The sequence below is a fragment of the Sturnira hondurensis genome, unplaced genomic scaffold (assembly GCF_014824575.4).
Source record: "Sturnira hondurensis isolate 20B ecotype Veracruz unplaced genomic scaffold, ASM1482457v3 Scaffold0020119, whole genome shotgun sequence".
Taxonomy (NCBI): domain Eukaryota; kingdom Metazoa; phylum Chordata; class Mammalia; order Chiroptera; family Phyllostomidae; genus Sturnira; species Sturnira hondurensis.
Window position 1 is genome coordinate 4,491,833 of NW_028092750.1, and position 19,901 is coordinate 4,511,733.

The 19,901-nt window shown below is 49.9% G+C and overlaps 1 protein-coding gene across 2 annotated transcripts in view; it reads right to left on the bottom strand.

Annotated features, from left to right (window-relative positions):
• Positions 1 to 19,391, bottom strand: part of SLC25A42 (solute carrier family 25 member 42) — a 30,638-nt gene extending 11,247 nt beyond the window's left edge. The window contains exon 1 of one of the 2 annotated variants that reach the window (XM_037028741.1): positions 19,289 to 19,391. The gene's annotated coding sequence lies outside the window, so the exon portion shown is untranslated. Of the gene's footprint in view, positions 1 to 2,803; positions 2,907 to 19,288 lie in introns of those variants that run through there. The other variant, XM_037028742.1, reaches the window with a different exon arrangement.
• Between the last annotated feature and the right edge of the window lie 510 nt (positions 19,392 to 19,901).

The following is a 19,901-nucleotide window of genomic DNA, read 5'->3' on the forward strand; positions in this document are numbered from 1 at the left end:
ACATCCCAACCGAGGGCGCCCTACGAAACACCCCGCCAGTTTCAACGATGGCAATGTCACCAACCAAGGAAGTCTGAGAAACTGTCTCAGCCCAGAGGACCCTACAGCACATTAAGGAGACATGATGCCTAAATGTTGTATGAGATCCCAGGACAGAAAAGGGACATTAGAGAAAACAAAGAACATCTGAATAAATCACATACTTAAATAGTAATTAAAGTAGTTAATAGTAACACACCAGCATTTTGAAAGAAAAAAAACACCAAAACCAAACAGAGCCACTTTAAAATGGACCCGGAGCTGCCATCCCTGAGAACTGCCTTGCATGTCTTATGCCTCAAACCTTCGGAATGCTGACACAGGGCAAAACAGCCCTCGGAAGAACACTGTGTGCCAGACAACTGTTTGCAAGGATACCAAGAAAGCCAACTGGACTAAAAATTAAAAACATTGTTTATAATTAGTGTCACCGTGTTAGCTTATCTGCACCAACAGAAATGCATTCCTGCCATTGACAGCACCACTCCCCGTCCTTTCTCATCAATACCCATCGCCTTGTCTCCTAACTGGAACGCGATTTGCGTTTCTGCCTGAATCAGTGCTTTCCTAATGGCTATTCCCTTTGATCTTAAACACATGCTTGTTGCCTTTCACTTTGGACCTTTTTTTTTTAAGATTGTATTTATTTATTTATCTTTAGAGGGGAAGGAGAGAGGGAGAGAAACATCAATGTGTAGTTGCCTTTCGTGCATCCCCTGCTGGGAACTGGCCTGCAGGGAACCGGCCTGCAACCTAGGCATGTGCCCTGACTGGGAATCGAACCGCGATCCTCTGGTTCGCAGGCCCGTGCTCAATCCACTGAGCTACACCAGCCAGGTGGACCTTTTTTTAAGGTTCACAACTTGTTCATTAGTTTTGACCTATGTACCATACTGGATGAAACTGGGTGTGTGGGGTATAGGGCCTGTGTTATGTGTTGTACATTTTCTGTAAATCTGAAGCTGTTCACAAACACAAACCAGGCCTTAGCAGTGTTTTCAAGGCAACCACTGGGGTGTTGGCCTGTGGGACATACTGAGACTATAACACTCCCACCTCTAACCCCTCCAGCTGTGGCTCACACTACCTCAACGCTCGGGGCCTGGGGATCGTCCTTGCATCTAGGCGCAGATGGTGCTGCAGCTTGTGAGCACAATGAACGCGAACACACTCTGTAGAGCCTTCCTGAGGAACATGGCTCCTCAGGTGCCCTTTGCGCACCTGCAGTGGGTGAGGAACCTGTGGCTGGGTTCCCTCCCCCAGCTGCTGCTCCAAGTTCCCCAGGAAGGTAGGTGCTCATAGGCTCAGACCCGGGGCTGCTCCTGGAGCCCACTGGACCTGATGCAGGAGCTGCCCTGGTAACTCAGTGCAGATGGCTCATCCAGGGCCTTACTCAGGTGGAAACAGTTAGAAACAAAGTCTGCACACAAACTGGTGCGGACATAAGAATGTGTCACTGCAGGTGGCAGAGCTTTGAGGTTGGTCATGAGGAAGTCATCTGCAGGGAGCTGAATGGTGGCTCCCAAAAGACACATCTGCTCAGAACCTGTGAATGTGGTGTTCTATGGAAAAGGGTCTTTGCAGACGTAATTAAGGTAAGAATCTTGAGATAATCCTGGATTTAGGGTGGGTCCTAAATTCAAGCACAAGTGATCTGTTAAGAGAGGGAAAAGGAGCCCTGGATTGAGCACTGTCCTGTGAATCAAAAGGTCACTGTTTCGATTCCTAGTCAGGGCACATTCCTGGGTTGTGGGCCAGGTCCCCATTTGGGAGCTTGTGAAGTTTCTATCACACATCGATGTTTCTTTTCCTCTTTCTCCCTCCACTCCCTTCTCTCTGAAAGTAAATAAAATCTAAAACAGAGAGAGAAAGAGGGAAAAGGAGACACAGAATGTGAGGCTGGAGTGCTGCCCTCCCTCGCTGTGGAACTCCTGGGGCCTGCAGCAGCTGGAGCTTCGAGGGACAATGCTACAGTATCATCGACTGCAGCCCTCCCTCCCCGAGAGCCTCTGCAGGGAGTGGCCCACACAGACTTTAATTTTGAGCATCTAACCTCCAAAACTTAAGCCACACAGTTTTGTGGTGATTTGTTATGGCAGTCACTGGAAACTAAGCCAGGGCCCCTTTAGGAGAGAACCTTGGGGGCGCCAGGGCCCCCTACACCCGCAGAGCAGGCAGGTCATCTCAGCCTGACAGCTACTTCCGCCATGGCCCCTACGCCACCCTGCCCAGCTCCCCAGGACTGCAGGGTGGAGAGAATGTTCTTGCCCTGGGGGATTGCAGGGATGGAGGGAGGGGGTGTCTCAGGGTTTTACCGCTCAGGCCAAATGCTAATTTCTCTAAGAAATAAAAAATTATTTGCTCTTTAAAATCAGTTATTTAAAAAGAAAAAGAAAAACAAGACAAAATAAGGCAAAGAAACAGCCAGGTCACCGGAATGGAACAACTTAAAAATATGACAGGTGCCCACCTGTGCGTGTGAAGGGAAAGGCAGGCATCACCCTAGGGAGGGCTGTTAACACGTCTGGGGCCACAGTGCAACGGTGCAGCACACCGGGGTGTGGAAGGAGGGAGGCCCAGGGTGGCACTTCTTTGCCTTAGGGTGTGTGCTGAGCCCCAACATGTGAGTACAAAGACCTACGGGCCAGTAAGGCCACTGCTGGCTGCTGGCCTCAGTGAAGGGGAGGAGGGAGACAGGGAGAACACATGCCTTGTGTCCCCACAGGAGACTGCCACCTAGATTTTTACTGACGGGCGAACCGACCTGGATCTAGTGGGGCCCTGCCCGGGGGTGAAGCACAGGAGCAGACCAAGCATTCCCAGCGTGCCGTCGATGGCTATGGGGACGTGCTGGATGCGGCAGGGGCCGAGGTAGAGGGAACGGGACTTCTCCCAATTGCAGACGTAATTAAGGTATTTCTTCTTTCTTTCATTCATTCATTCATTCATATAGCTGATATATGATATTATATTAGTTTCAGCTGTATGACATACTGATACGACAGTTACATAATGACGAAGTGATCCCAATAAGTCTGTGCCCATCGGACACTGTACACAGGTGTTATGATGTTATTGACTATATGGTCCTATGATGTAGTTTACATCCTTGTGACTTTTTATAACTGGCAACCACACACGTACTCACCAGTGACAGAGAGAGGACACAACCCAGGTGTGACCACCCCCCAGCCATAGTGCCCTTCTGTGATCAGACCCCCTCCATGCTCCCCACTGTCCTCCCCCCACAAACAGCCACATGACTCTGAATTCATGCTCACTGGCCCCAGGAGGCCTCCCCTCACTGAACTGCACCTCCTACTGCCCTGCACGGCATCCAGGTTCAGGGTAGTCACCAAGTCCCTCTGCCACTGGTGTGGGGACACCCGGGCTGGGTCTTCTATGTATGTGCCCAGCACCCCCGGGTTGGGCCCCCATATCTATGCTCAAGAACATGGGCTCCTGGGACATCATCAGTTAAATAGTGACCAGCGGCCCACATGGCCCAGGTTGCCGCCCGCACAGTGGGAGGTCTCAGCTGACACAAGCAACCCACATACCAGAGCCACCTGCTCCCACTCTGACTTCCTTCAGTCCCTGCAGCACCTGCTACCCTCCCACTCCCTGGAGCAAAAGGCCAGGGATTTGCACCAAGGCAGGCAACTGGGCAAGGAGGGCTCTTAATGTTCTTTTGTTTCTCTTGTACCTTGTTCCTTTTCTCGTTGCTAGTAATACCAAATTTCTTTCTTTTGAAAAAATGTTTTCATATGTTTATTAGCTGACTAGTTATTTAAGAAATCTTTTAAACAATAACCTACACTAAGAAATACATTTTATATCATAATTCACTTATATTCACATACACTCATGTATGCATGCCATAAAGAAAACGTTCAGGAAGTAAAAGAGAGCTTTTATTTTTTCAAAGTGCCATCTGCTCTCCTCTGTTTAATTTCAGTAAACCTGATCACAACCAAGTAAATTTCCTTCATGAATAATGGGTCTCAGCCAGCAAACTCAAACCACTGTGTTACATGCTGTGGTTTAAGACGTGATCTTCATCTCTTTATTGTTAAAAAAAGAGACAATAAGAGACAAGTCACTCCACAATGGAGTCGCTTGTGCTGAGCCTCAAGTCACTAAACTGAGACTTAATATCTAACTTAATTAAAGTTTCAGCCAATCCCTGGAGTGAAATCTTGAACCAGTCAATCTGGAATCACCTGGTAAGGTACCAACAATGGTAAGGTCACCTGCTTGATATACCCCCGCTGGCCCCTAAGTGAAGGTGACCTTGCCACAATCTACTCCTTCCTATTAACCTCCTTGTCCCACCCCTCCCGCCTGTAAAATTGCAGCGCTTCTCAGAGCTCCTTTCTGTTAGATGGGATGCTGCCTGATTCATGAATCTCTGAATAAAGTCAATAAGACATTTAAAACTTAGTTGGATTTTGTTTTTTTAACATTATAGATTACATTATATATGAATATATGTGTACACACAAATACATACACACATCTTGGAGGTACTGGGCCCAGGCGGTGCCCTCTTGCGTCTCCCGTCACAGCAGAAAGGTGCTCTCTGGGGTCACAAGCGCCCTGTGGTCTCCAAGGTTGAGGAGCATGAGGGGGAGAAGCAAGTCCCAGCCCAGCTGGGGCGCGGGGCAGGGTGAGGTGGGGTGGCCACTTGCTCACTTGCTCAGGGTAACGCAGTTTTCCTTGACAAGCACTTACACACCTGGCCAGGACTTTTAGGGAGCGGCAGAGCCCAGCTGGTACTCGTAGGCGTCGTCTGGAAGGGGACACAGACCTGTGGTTTTGCTTCAAAACCCACAACTGGCCTTTTCAAAACAAGGCACTCGCAAACTCAAAGATGGATTCTTAATGAAGTGGTATCTGGGCGGGGGAGGTGGAGTGTTTGATCAGGACAGTTATAAATGTTTGCTCCTAAAAAACATTAACTCATACAACTCAATACTGAAAAACAAGCAACCCAATTTAAAAATGGGAAAAGGATCTGAATAGACATTTTCCTAAAATATACGAATAGCCAACAGGTAATGAGAAAGTGCTCAACATCACCAATCATCAGGGAAATGCAAATCAAAACCAGTCAATTACACCTCAATTAAAAAAATCAAAATCATAGATAGCACCTCACACTTGTTAGAATGGCTGTTACCAAAAAGACAAGAAGTGCCCTGGCCGGGTGGCTCAGCTGCCTGGAGCAAGCCCCACACACGGAAAGGCTGCGGGCAGGTTCTCATCCCTGCTCAGGGCACACACCTCGGTTGTGCACTTGGTCCCCAGTGGGGCCATGTGTGGGGGGCAACTGATCGAAGTTTCTCTCTCCCGCTCTCTCAAATCAATACACAGACCTTCAGGTGAGGATTTAAAAGAAAAAGGACAAGAAATAACAAGTGTTGATAAGGATTTGGAGAAAAGGGAACCCAAGTGTGCTGTTGGCGGGACTGTAAACTGGTACAGCCTCTATGGAGAACAGTGTGGAGGCTCCTCAGAAACTTAAAAACAAAACTAACATGTGGATCCAGCAATTCCACTTCTGAGTATTTACCGGAAGGAAACAAAAACACTAACTCAGGAAGGTATCTGCACCTTCATGTTCATTGCAGCGTTATTCACAGCAGTCAGGACATGGAAGAGACCTATGTTCCATGGACACACGGGTGGATTTTTAAATACATGGTACACATATATAAGGGAACATTATTGAGTCATAAAAGAGAAGGAAATCTTGCCATTTGTGACAATATGAATAAACCTAAATCAGACAAACACAAAAACAGAATGATCTGACTTATATGTGGAATCTAAGCAAAACAAGATAAAAAAACAAGTTCATAGACACAGAGAACAACAGATCGGTGGCTGCCAGAGATGGGGGGCAGGGAGTGAAATGGGTCAAAGGGCAGAAACTTTCAGTTAGAAATAAGTCCTCCATGTGCAATGTGCAGCACGGTGACCACGGTGCTGCCCTGTGGTTCTCTCCCTACAGAAGAAAATCTGTTTTAAAGTTCAACTGCAGCCCTGGCTGGTATGGCTCAGTTGGCAGGAGCATCGTCCTCACACCAGAATGTTGGGGGTTAAATTCCCAGCCCGGGCACATGCCTAGATTGAAGGTTTGATCCCTGGTCAGCATGTATATGGGAGGCAACCAATCAATGTTCCTCACATAGATGTTTCTCTCTCTCTCTCTCCCCCACTCCCCTAAAAATCAATAAATATATTTTAAAATTCTTTTTAAAAAGTTCAACTGCACAATCCTCAATTGAGAGTGAAAGCTGAGGAACTTCTGAAGTGAGCTGCTTGCACGGTCTTGGATGGTTCACGGACGTGCAGAACAACGTGGGGGAATTGGGTTTATGTGAGGTTCGGGGTGGGGTCTGGGATTGTTCCTGAAACGTACCTTTAGCGAAAGAAAAAAAATCTGTAACTATGTATGGTGATGGCTGTTAACTAGACCTACTATGATTATTTTTCAATATATACAAATATAAAGTGATTATATTGTACAACTAAAACTACTGTAATGTTAAAAGTACTACAACTACTTTAATTATATCTCAATAAAAATGCAACCCCCCAGTCCCCAGGGTGAGAATAGGGCAAAGGGAGATGCTCTACACACAGCAGCTACTGTTCATTAAACCCTTTGCTCCGTGCTCTCTGACCCAGCCAGTATCAGCCAAGTGTGCAGGGCTGCTTCACAGATTGTGGAGGCTGAGGCACTGGGAGTCCTTGCCTGAGACCACTGTGGTTGTAACCGCTGCTGCCGACCACTGGGGCACGGCTGGCTTATCTCCCCACTTTGGCAGTGAGACTTGGAGACGCATGACCAGACCAAGGGCCGAGGCAACCCCCATCTTGGTGCATACACACAAAAAAACAAGCTTCAAAGCCAAACGGCTTCAACCTTATTTCATCCTGAATGATTTGCCTTCCCCTGAAGGAGCTCTGGCGCAGGTGAGGTAGACAGGAGGCTCTGGCTGCACCCCGAGGGGCCCTGAAGGCACAGACAAAGCCCAAAGATCCCGGCAGCTGCAGGAGCCAATCTGGTGAGCTTAAGCGGTAGACATCAAGGTGTGCCTGTGGGTCTGATACCCGACTGAGTAGATGGAGGTGTAGAGGTGGTGTGGAGCGCAGGGCTGTGGCAGAACGGGGCAGGGCACCTGCTCCTGCTCTGCATCCTGGTCCCTGCTGCCCTCACGCCTCCCCTCCACCCCAACGCTCATGGTGCTGCCCGTCCCCTGTACCAGCCCAGTCCTCCAAAGGACACTCAGGGCCTGGAGCCTGGCCAGTAGGCACTAAGGGGAATGCACTCCTTCACTCCCGGTGAGAAGACCTGACAGCAGGAATGGTACCACCAGCAGGACCAGGTTGGGAGGCCCGTGAGCAGGGGCCGGAGGTCCTAAATCCTCTTACCCTGACACCGAAGGAGATGGTCCTAGAAAGGGGAGCCAAAAGGACCACCTTGATTCAACATTTAAAGGGCTGTGGAGGGCTGAGTAATGGCCCCCAAAGATGTCTATCCTAACGCCCTGGAACCTGTGAACATGCTACCTTATATGACAAGGGGACTCTGCAGGTGTGATCAGGTTTCCCCACCCTGAGATGGGGAAACTGTCCTGGATTATCAGCATGGCCCCCGTGTCATTGCGAGGTCCTCATGAGAGGGAGGCAGGAGGGTCAGAAGAGATGTGACGACCTCAGAGAGCTGTGGGGATGCTACAGTGCTGGCTCTGAAGTTGGAGGTGGGGCCGTCAGCTACAGCGCAGAGGTGCCTCTGGGAGCCAGAGAAGGCCCGGCACAGGCCACTTCCTGGAGTCTTTAGGAGAAGTGTGGCCTTGCACACTCATTGTGGACTCTGACCTCAGAACTGAAACACATAGGCCTGTGTGGCTCTCAGCCTCTACATGTGCGACGGTCTGTTACAGCAGCCACAGGACACTGACACAGGATGTCACAGGAAGAGATGCAGCTTTTGGCGGGTGGGGACCCTATGGACAGCTCAAGGGAGTCACAGGGAGGCCGATTCCAGGCCAACGTAAGACAAATGACATGCAAGAACAGCCAGCACTGCCTGAAGCCCAGCAGCTGCCCAGGAGGATGGTCATCCACAGTCTCTACGCCAGGCCCTGCCGGCCCTGGGGACACAGCAGTGAATAGGCATTTTGCCTGCTTTCATGAAACAAGCAAGACAACTCAGGGAGTGGCACAACTCTGAAGGAGGCAAACAAGGAGGTGACATGTGAAAGGGGCTCAGACTCAAGCCTGGGTATCTGGGCCAGCCTCCCTGGGGGGCGGTGTTGGGGCAGAGGCCCCAATAAACAGGGAGTGGGCAGGGAGTTAGGTAGGTGCTTCACTCCAGGCCTTGGCACTTCCTGTCTCATGGTGATACAGGAAGTGCCAAGGCCCTGGGGCTGGAGCTAGCTGACCAGTGAGAGAGAGGGGAAGAGAGCTGGGTTGAGGGAGGCAAGGATCACTCTGGGCTACAGCTGGGGAGGGTGCAATGAAGCAGGGAGGCCCAAAGAAGACACCTATGGGGTCACTCAAGTGAGACAGCAGGGTCTCAAGGAGGGACTAAGGAGCCCACCCAAGCTCTGCCTGAAACCTGGGGTTGGTGGAGCTATTTTCCAGGAGGGGAAGCTTGGGTGGCACCAACATGGGGGCAGGAGGCCCCCGTTTGAGGGCCTCACCCTCGACAGCATTGGCATTCATGTCCCTTCCCCAATCCCCCACTCCAAGCTTCCCCAAGGAGAAGAGGTTGTTGGGATTTCTGGTCCCACCACATTACCAGGGAGGGTATGGGAGCAAATCACACAAAGCACCTAAGTTTAATGAAAAATACTCTAAAAACCACCCATGTGGTCCTGTCATGGTGTGGCTTCCCTCACCCACTCACCCCTGCTTCATCACCCTCCAATGGGCTGGTCATAATGGTCATCTCTGTGGTCCCCATAGGCCCAGTGGTAGAAGGCAGCACCCTGACCTCTCCCACTCATAGTTCAAGGAAGTATCTCCTTGTGCAATTGGAGAGGTAGAGTCACAGGGTCAAAGCTGGTTCTGCCCTTCACCAGCTCCTGGGTGCCTTGTGGCACTATCTGGAGCCAAACACAGGACCTCGTTCTCTAGATTCATCCTGCCAAGATCTGCCTGAACCTGCCCGGAGAACCTAGAGTCCCCCTCACACACAGGGAGTACAGATGGGGCAGCCACTGTGCAAAGCAGTCTGTAGGCTCCCCAACTAGTTGAATGTGGGGTTACCACATGACCCAGCAATTCTGCTCCTGGGCACGCAAAAATTGAAGACAGGTCTTCCGCCAAATCCCTGTATACACAGGGTTCACAGCAGCACTAGTGCCAAAAGGTGGAAAGAGCCCAAATGTCCATCAGCAGATAAACAGGTAAACAAAATGCGGTCTACTCACACAGTGGAAAATTATTCAGCAATAACAAAGCATGAAGCACTAATCAGGCTGCAATACAGATGAACCTCGAAAATATCACACCGAGTGCAAGATGTCAAACACAAAAGACTACGTGCCAAATGACCCCATCTAAGTGAAATCCACACAGCAAAACAATGTGGTCCAGTCACACAGTGGAATGTTACTCAGCCTTAAAAAGGAGTGAAGCACACACACAGGCTACTACATGGGTGAACCTCTCAAGCCAGTCCCAAAAGGCCAAATACTGCGTGATTCCATTTATGTGAGGTCCCTAGAATAGTCAGACTCACAGAGACAGGGAGTAGAAGCTTGGGTGCCCGAGGCTAGGGAAGAGGGATGGGGCGTTTGTGTTTAATGGGAACAGGGTTGATGAAAAGTCCTAAAGATAGATGATTGTGGTGGTTGTACAACAATATGAATGCACTTAATGCCACTGAACTGTGCACTTTAAAATGATTAAGACAGCCCTGACTGGTGTGGCTCAGTTGGTTGAGAGTCTTCCCTGAAAAGCAAAAGGTCTCCAGTTTGCTTCCTGGTCAGGGTACATGTTGGGGTTGCAGGGCCTGGTCCACAAGTGATCGATGTTTCTCTCCCTCTTTCTCCCTCCCTTTTCTCTTTCTAAAAGTAAATATGAAATCTTTTAAAAATCTTTATAAAATAAAATGGTTAAGATGGTATATTTTATGTTGTATGTATTTTATCACAATTTAAAAAATTCAAGCACAGACAAAACTCATTAGTGGTGATAAAGATCAAATGGGGTTGCCTGTTGGGAACTGCCCTGCCTGATTTCAGGAGCTGTAACCCCCGCATGGCTAAGGTTGAGTGAGCCACCTTCGGACCAGAAGCCACTAAGGAGACAAAGCTTATCTCCCTGGCAGGGGTGCCACCTCTGCTCCTTCTACTTCACCCTGCCTGGCCCCCAGTGCTGATTGGTTAGCCAGTGATGGGTAAGATTCCTCAAGGAAGTGACAACCTAAGACAGGCATGATCATGGGGGCCCCCTGCGAAGGACTTGGGGGCTACAGAAAAGGGATGATGGACTGTCACCCCTTGGCTTTGATATACCCTGAGTCCTCATTCTGTCTGCAATAAGTATCCTAATCTCTTGGCTGCCTTACTTCCCCTGCCTGACTTAAGCCTGAAACAATGCTGAAGGTGGGTGCTGCCCTGTGCTGGAAAGGGCGGGGTCCATAGGGCGATCAAGCCTAAGAAAGAATGTGTAAAATCCTATGAAACCTGATTTGTTTAGAATGCTCTTAATAAGGGTCCAAGCAGAAAGTGAATTTGTTCCCCAAAGTTTTATCACCATTTAGCTACCTGATCCTGACTCAAAATAGGCCCACAGAGTTCTTTGTATGTTAGCTATTGTTTGATCCTTACTACCTAATAATGATTAATGAGCTTTACCTGTATCCCTGTGCAAAATGAACCCAATAAAAATCCACTGAGGAAAAGGCTCTTGGCCCTCCTCCTTTGAGAGATCAGGCACCTTTCCTCCCCAAGCACATCATGTCTTGGTAGACTTATTCTCATCCTTGGCAGCCAGTGGGGGTAGGGGGAGGGCTGTGGGCAGAGCCCCTCACAGTTCCCTTTGCAGGGTGTGACAGGGCAGAGCACAGAGGAGCCAGTTGCAGGCTTGAAATGCTCTGTACCTGAGTCTGGTTACACATGTGAACACATGTGTAACAATTCCTTGAGCTCTGTACTCAAGAGTTACTCAGATTACTGTATGTAAGTTCTATTACAAATAGAGATTTTTAAATAGTAAAACAAGCAACAACCAAAACACCGGACCTGCCCAGCCCCTTCTAGGCCCACTGAGTACTGTGTTCCTAAACACCAGGGGGCTCTAATGGGACCAGAGGGACAGTGTGCCCTACTTGCCATCCTTTTCCTTCCTCTAGGGACTTCTTCACCTGTGGAGAACACCTGCTGACAATTTTGGCAATGACTGAAAGTCTGGAGAGCGTTAAGCTGAAAGGTGAGCTACATGCACAGTGGATGTCCAGCCCCCTTCCTGGAGACAGCACCCTGGGCAGCCACCTGCTCCACCCTTTGTCACCTTGGAGAAGGGGAGCTTACCCTCCCCAGTAACCTGAGGCAGCTTGGCCAGGTCATGATCTCACACTTCTGGGTTCAAAGTGCAGGATCCAAAGAGGTTTTGAGGGCACCACTGGGCCAGGAGGTCCTCTTTCCCTGGGGAGAGGAAGTAGGTTGGCCTGAGGGCAGTGACTCCAAGCCACAGCCAGGAGTGGGGAGGCAGTGTCTGCACACTGGGGCTATCTAAGGACTTGATGTGTGGGAAGAACCTGGACCTTTCCACCCTGGAGCCATGAAGCCCCCTTTTCGGTTCAGCCAGTTTGGGATAAGTTTCCATTCCCTGCATCTCCCAGTGCCCTGACCTGTGTATTTCTCTAATGCTCCTCCAGCCCTGGACTGCATCTCCAACCAGACATAGTATTCTGTGGCTCCAGTGGGCCCAGCCTCAGCACGCTCTCCAGAGGCACCGTTAACAAGTGCCATGAACTGCAGTTCAGGTGTGTCTTCCCCTGTAGTGGGGCGAGAACCGGGGCTCAGGTGCAGTGGGGCTGACTCCCTCCAACCCCTGCCCGCCACAGGTCGGTGGCATTTCCAGACCAGCCCCAGTGAACAAATGTTCATCTTTTCACACTGCATCTCTATTCCGACAATCTTTCCACTTATCAAATGAAACAAAACAAAGTGAAGTGGGGTGGAGTAGGTGGTCACTTCAGTGATATAACTGACTGAACACCACTGTCTGGAAACCGTGAACCTGGGGTCACAGGATCTCAGGGAGCCCAGCCTGTGAGCCCCATGCTGCAGCCACTCCTTGTGTGTGGCTACCCTAATACACAAACACACATGTGCACACAAACACATGTGTGCACACACAGTCACACCCAACATCCTCAGAAGCTTCCTGCCTGGGGGACCATTCATGCCAGCAGACATGTTTGCACAAATGGGCAATTTCTCAATGGAGTGTACAAGCAGCCACGGAACAGATACCCTTAATGTCTTGGTAAATGGAAACCAATGAACATCCTATCTGGCTGTTGATAAAGGACTTTCCTTCTTCCAGTTAATGATCATTAACTTCTGCCTAAGAGAACCAAATCATCTTACATAACCACAGCTCCCTGTTAACCCAAACCCAGCCAGCGGCTGTGTTCCTCCCTGCTTCACTCACTTCTGCGTGAGCCTTTCATAGGAACTCTGGTAACTACAACCCTGTGCTACAGCCTCTACGGGTCGGACACACAGGCATCCATGAACAGAAAGCTCCAGAACATTCTATAGTTAATCATTCTCCTTAGTCCTTGCATGCAGTGCTACCACACCTGTTGCCAACTGCACTCGGTGTAACCTAAGACAACTGAGACCCTCAATGGTATTAAAAGGGTGTAATTGTGTAATGTCCAAACCCCAAAAGCCTGTGTTCTTGCCACACTGAGCCTGGCCTGGCACTCATACCTACTTAATTATTTGCTGGATGAGTGAATCAATTCCCTGGACAGGCTGAGTTCTGCTCTGGCTGCATTCCCTTCATGCCTGGCAAACCCCTCCAAATCCTTCAAAGCCTGTCCTAAACGTCTTGGCTTCCTCTCCCCAAAGTTTGCTGTCCTATCTTTCACTGAACACTCCATGGTTCTCTGCTGTGTTGAGAGGGGCCACTTTCCATTTGCTTCCCCTGCTAGGCTGGGAGTTCCCAGGAAGGCCAGGGCCTGGGTCATGCTCAGTGTTCATGCCACTGCAAGGAGGCAGGTGCTTTTGCTCCCGCCTCCACAGTCTCTGCCTCATCCCCCAAGTGGGAACACATACAGGCTTCTTGCCATTCCACGCTGGTGTTCTGAAGGTTCAGCATGCGACTTTGGACTAAATCTCCCCAGACCTATTTCCTCATCTGTCACTCTCTTCCCTGCCTAGTGCTGCTCAGGTGGGTCACAGGTATTGGTTAAATATTGTTCAGCCTAACAAGGAGCCAGAAAGGGCTAGGAGGGAGGCTACCTACCACCACCGACCTCCCAGCTCTCACCATTCAGCCGGCAACCCTCCATGCCAGCCTGGGAAATGGCTGAGCACTGACCTCTGGAATCCAGCCTCCCACTCTCCCTCCTGGAGGTTCATCTCCCCACACTGTTGATTAACTTGGGTAGCAGTACCCCACTGCCCATCAAATGATGGTCACTTAGAAAGCACCTACCCCCCACCAAGCTCCCCACCACACCATCCTCACTGCCCAACACAGCAGTGGTTCAATCTCCATCTGACTGACAATCAGGGCTGGCCATCATTTGGCTCTGGCCAATGTGCTCCAGGGAAAGGGGCCATGAGAAGCCCCCAAACCTGCCCATTCTTCAGGCCTGGCTCTCATGCAACCCCTTACCTGATCAAGGACAGATCAGCCACAGGCTGAAGCCTGACCAGCAGTGGGTAGCATTTCCCAACAGTGCTACAAGCCAGGAGGGCCACCCTGTCCCCTCTCCTCTTAAGGCCACAGGGGTCTGCCAACAACAGGGCCGGGGGAGAGTCTCAAATATTCCCCTAGCTCTGAACTGTTCCACCAGGTGTTTTCAGGAGTGCCTACCCCAGAATCTCTGGGGACACTTGTGCAGGATTCCTAAGCCCTCACCCCAGACTTCAGTCAGAGCCACTAGAGTGAGACTCAGGAATCAGCCCTTTAGACAAGACGAGGAGGAGACATGCTGAGCTAACAAATACCGGGGACCTCACTGGTCTTGGGTCAGCATGGCTATAATTAAAACGTACACAATCACTTTTCCGATTCATCCCATGGCAAAGGCAAAGGGCCTGGAGAGGAAGCGACAGCTCTGGCACCTGCCAGGCACTTTCATCACAGAAGCCTGGAAACCCTTTTCAAGGCCTGTCTCCAGCTCAGATCCCCATCTCACAGCTGGGAAGACCACCAGAGGCCCTGAGCTCACGCCTGCTCACCAGTGCTACAAGTCAAGTCCCTCAGGATCCTCTCGGCTTTCTCTTGGGTCTCATATGTCCAGGCTCGCTCATTCCCTCTGCTCACAATGCTTTGCCATTGAGCAAACGCCTTAATGGCTTCAGATCTTGGGAAACCTTCCCAGACCCCTGAATTAGTGCCCTAGCCTCTGATTAGGACCAGTCAATTATAGTGCCCTAATCACTTGGTGAGGGTCTGATCCACATCTACATACCCTTCCCTTCTGAGCCCCTGTGGTTCTGCCTCCTCTGAACCGGTCCCCAGGTCTGGCACTCAAATGCTGTGTTTAGATTGTAGAATGAGGCTTTGAGTTTGTTCCACTCCTGGAGGCCCTACTGACGGCAGCATTCCAGGATGGTTTACAAACATCTGTGTTTAACAACAACTGAAAGCACGGTGCTACAGATACTTGTTCGAATTCAGACCGACCTATATTTGTCTGGGCTCCCCCCTGTTTTCCTGGTGTGTCTTTGGGCAAAGGCCCCCTTGAGCCTTGGTCTCCTTTCTGTAGAACTGGGAGAACCTAGGACCAAGCTCTCAGCCCAGTAGGCACTTGCCAAGAAGTGGCAAAGAGCGAAACTGACACATACACATTCACTTCTGGGTCCTAACTAGTTCAGGGCAGATGTCTCCACCCAAGGAAAGGGAGGCAGGTGACCAAGGGAGCCCACAGGGGCTACCCACGGGGCCACCTGCAGGGGCCTGGAAATGTGCTCCATCCCACTGGCCTCATCTCGCCAGAAGCAGCAGAGGCAGCTGGATGAGCACTTCTTCAAAGAACGTCTGATGGGAATTCTGGCTTCACAATTGCAGGGGTTAAATTGGGTCCCCCAAAGTTCCTATCTACCCAGATAGGAACTTCAGAAAGTGACCTTATTTGGAAACAGGGTCTTTGCAGATGTAATTAGTTAAGGATATTGAGAAGAGATCCTTCTGGACTTGGGGTGGGCCCTAAATCCAATGACTGCTGTCCTGAGTAGAATACACAAACATACGGGGAAGAGGGCCCATGGAGATAGAGGCAAAGAGCAAGGCGATGGGGCTGCAAGCCAAAAGACCCAAAGGTTGCCAGCAGCCATCACAAGCCAGGATGGATTCTCCCTCGGGACCGTTGGTAGGACCAACCCTGCTGTCTTAGTCTGTTCAGGCTGAGGTAACAAAATAGCACAGATGCGGTGGCTTATAGACAATAGAAACATACTTTTCCTAGCTCTGGAGACTAGAAGTCCAAGATCAAGGCTCTTATCAGAGGCTCTTATCAGCGCCTGTCTTCTCACCAGGTCCTCACATGGTGGAAGTGTCTAGGGAGCTCTGGGGTTTCTCTCATATGGGCACTCATCCCACTGCGGAGAGCTCCACCCTCAAGACCTAATCACCACCCACAGGGCCCACCTCCTGATAACACTATATTGAGGATTAGGCTTCAACAAATGAAAGTTAAGGGTGGGACACAAACATTTAGTCTATAGCACCTGCCAACACCTTAATTTTGGCCTTCAGTCCTCCACAACTATGACAGAATTTCTGCTGTTTTAAGCCAGCTAGTTTGCTGTAATTTGTTACAGCTGCCCCAGGAAGCTAACATAGCAGGAGTCTGAGACCAAACCTCCCAGTGCTGGCCCATCTCTTGGCTAGTGGCCTGGCCTTGAGGTCAGTGCTCTCCTTCTGGACCGCAAGGGCACTCTGCTGGCAGAGCTTCGGCAGAAAACCTGGCTTCTGGTGAACTCTGTTGAGACCCTGGAATCCTAGCACTCAGCTGCTGCAAAAGGTACTCAGTGAAGAAAACAGATGTTGACAAATGCATTTTAAAAATAGCACAGTAACCAGGGAGGGGCTGAGGGAAGGGGAAGGTCATTCTAATACTTCAGCTGAGTGTGAGTTTCATTATTCCTTCTACTTTGTTCTTTTCTTGTGCACACTATATACTTTTTGTTAAGCAGTAATAAAACCCAAACAAGCTAACAGCTCTGATCACCACAGTATTCCTGTAATGTCTAACAGTCAAAATGGAAAAGAATGAAAAAATGGGATGGCATGTGGGAAAAGGCCTGACCTCAGTCTGACAACACCCTCTACGTGGCACCAATAACAGGAAATTGCCAACAACTGAATCTTGAGATGGCTTCCCAAATTTAACATCTGACACCCTCTTTCTTTTGCTGGATCCAAGTGGAAAAAATATTTAGCAGTAGCTAAATAGTTCTTCTAGCCAACTGTTCTTGCCAGGTACCTGTGCCAACACCTCAGGACGTGTCCTGGGCCTCTGGGCGATGCCCCACCAAGCCCAAGGTTTCCTTCGGAGCTTTGCAGAGGAGGAACTCAAATCGTTTCTGGATTGAACTTTAACTTTGGAAGAGAAGCAGAAATCTAACATTTAATTACCATCACATGGGCCAGAATCCCTAAGAGATGGACAGGAAGCAGGAAAGCAACATTCGAAAGGATCTCTTGGGCTGTTTTTTACCTATCAGACTGGAGAAACCAGAATACTTGATTTAAAAAAATATCCTGGCTGCTGGAGAAGGAAACAGGTATTTCAACTTCACAGCTGAGAGAGGGTTGACTGCCCAACCTTTCTGGAGGAACATTCATCTTTTTAATAGACACATCCTTTGGCCTGGCCACTCCTAGGAAGTTACTGCCTTGGATGTAAGCTCCATGAAGTCAGGGAGTTTTCAAAGTGCCTGCGCCACGCATGCTTACTACATATTTGCTCATGCATAAGTCTATATGTTCAGTGCAGCTGAGTTTATAAAGAAAGTATGAGCAACAACTTACTAAGAGGCTGCATATAAGTCAACATATGTGCTTGATAAAATCTGATGCAAATTTACCAGTGGCTTAAAAGGGGCAGGAAATATACTTCCCCCCTCTCCATCCCCCATCCCCCAGGCACAGCTATCTCTGGAAAGAAATGGAAGAAATTAACCATGGTGCCTCTGAAGGGGGATGGGGAGCACGCACAGGAACACCCACCTATTTTACTATATACCTTTACAACTATCTTTTTGTTTTTTTTCATGTACATAAATTACCTTGCAGTTTATATAAAAGTTTATATATTTGCATATGTATATATAAAATATATGCATGCATGTATACATGTATATATAAAGTGGGTACACAGTATATATATGTATAAATCTGTATATATATTATATATATGTATATCTGTGCATAACATCTACATATATGCATACAAATGCCCACACATTTTTTAAATGATTCATTTTGAATTCAGACAGAAAACTCCAATGGCTTCAGTTTCCATAGGAGAAGCTGAAAGTGACATGACCCTCCACCCTTCGGCACATTCCAGCATCATCTTCATAGGCAGAGATGGGGACTGGTAGTGGTGGTGAGGCAGTCTTGTAAGAGGCACTATGCAATGGGTCCAACCTATGGCCTGCAGACCATGTGCAGCCCAAGATGGCTATGAATGTGGCCTAATGCAACATCATAAATTTACTTAAAACTTTTTTTTTGCTCCTCAGTTTTCATTAGTGTGTATTTAATGTGGGCCCAAGATAACTCTTCTTCTTCCAGTGTAGTCTAGAGATGCCAAAAGTTTGGACACCCCTGCCAGGAAAGGACACTTCATGACGCCCGCAGAACAGCTGCAAGGAGGGTGGGGGTTCCCCACTGCTGCCAAACTTTCAGAGATAAACACAACAGATGGGCAAAAATGGGGGTGGTCCACAGAGAAGGATAAGTAATGCTTATGTAAGGGTGAGCTCTGTCTCTCAATTCAAGTCACTTTAGGTATGTTAAATTTAAATTAAAATGGAGATAATTCTGGTTTTGTCTGGGACGGTATTATTCTAAGCCAAGAAAGCACTTTATAGACCATCATAAATGAAAAGATAAGATTTGGGTGGGCTTTTTTGGCAGGGGGGGGTGTTGTGCAGTGATCCCGAGATAGTGAGGTTTGGAATGTTGGAGGGCCTTGGGGGCTGTTGAGGATTAAGAGGGCCGTAAACATAGGTGCACGTAGAAGTACCAGCACATGAACTGATGACAGGGTACTTGAGTGACTGGAGTGCTGCTAGGGCCATAGGGCAGGTGGTGGTAGTGAGAAGTACTCAAGGGCCCTGACCCAGGTTGCTGAAGGGGAGGGCAGGGAGAGGGGCACAGACCTGGATGTCAGCAAAGTCAGTAAAAGGATATCAACAGGCCCAGATGTGAGTAGAGCGCTGTTGAGTTTGGGGTTACAGGCTCAAGTGTTGGTGTGGGTATGCAGGCCCAGTTGGGGAGGTGAGGTGGGGTGAGATGAAGGGAGAGACAGCTCAGGGTGTGGGGTATCATCAAGAGGGACAGTCTCAGGCGATGTGGGGGTGTCCACGAGTGGGGGCGCGGCATCAGGTGTGTGAAGGGGACCATAAGTGGGGACATAGACTCAGGTGCATGAAGGGGTGCAGATCCAACTGTGCGGGGCGTCTAAGAACGTGGCCCTAGGGAATGTCAGAGAGGCGGACAGTCTCAGGTGTGTGTCAAGGAGAACGGACCAGGTGTCAGGTCTCATGGGCTGACAGTGAGGGGCTCAGATCCAGCTATGGAGGCCCCCAAGGGACACCAGACGGGGAGTGTGAGGGTCGGGGATGAGGGGGGAGCTTTGTCCTCTCCCTGCCCCCCCGCGACGCTGCTGTCACATCCCACCTCATCCGCCCCCTCCCCAAGACCCATGACAGGGCCATGCCTCATCCTGGCTCGGTCGGAAAAGCACTGGCCACCCAACGCCTGCATCCCCCCTCACGCCCTCCCCCCCTTCCCGCTTGCTCACCGGCTGGGACTTGTCGCCTCCACCGCCACCTTCTCCAGCCGCCAGGGTTCCACCTCGAGCACCCCCCAGTGCGCGCCACGGGAGGGGTCCACGATGCCTTCCTATTGGCTGAGAGAAGACCAATCAGTGCTTGAGACGGCAATGATTGGTGACCATAAAGAAGACGGGCAGCCCCTAAAGCCAATCACTGATGGGTAGAGGCGGGGCTGTTGGGAGAGATTCTGGGTCCCTGCGGTAGTACCGCTTGGTGTGAGGTGATGAGAGGTGAGGGTCTGGACACAAGCAAGCGAAACTGGCAGAAGACAGGCATCCCTGATGACCAATCGCTGGAGATTAAGAGCGGGGCTTTGAGGTGGCTAGAGCAACTGGCGCGAGTGGAACGGAGGGAGTAGCGCGGAGAACGACGAGGACTGGTTGCAAAGCCAAAGACGGGCAGGCACTGCGGCCAGTTGCAAGGGCTGTGGGCGGTGCGCTACGGGCGGGGGTGGCATATGCAAGGTGCAGCGTTTGTCCCTGAGCATGGCGGCTAGAGGTGCTCTCGACACCACGCATGAGGCCCCCTGAAGCTGTGTTGAGTAAACTTAAGCCATCACGGCTGAAGGACTCATAGATA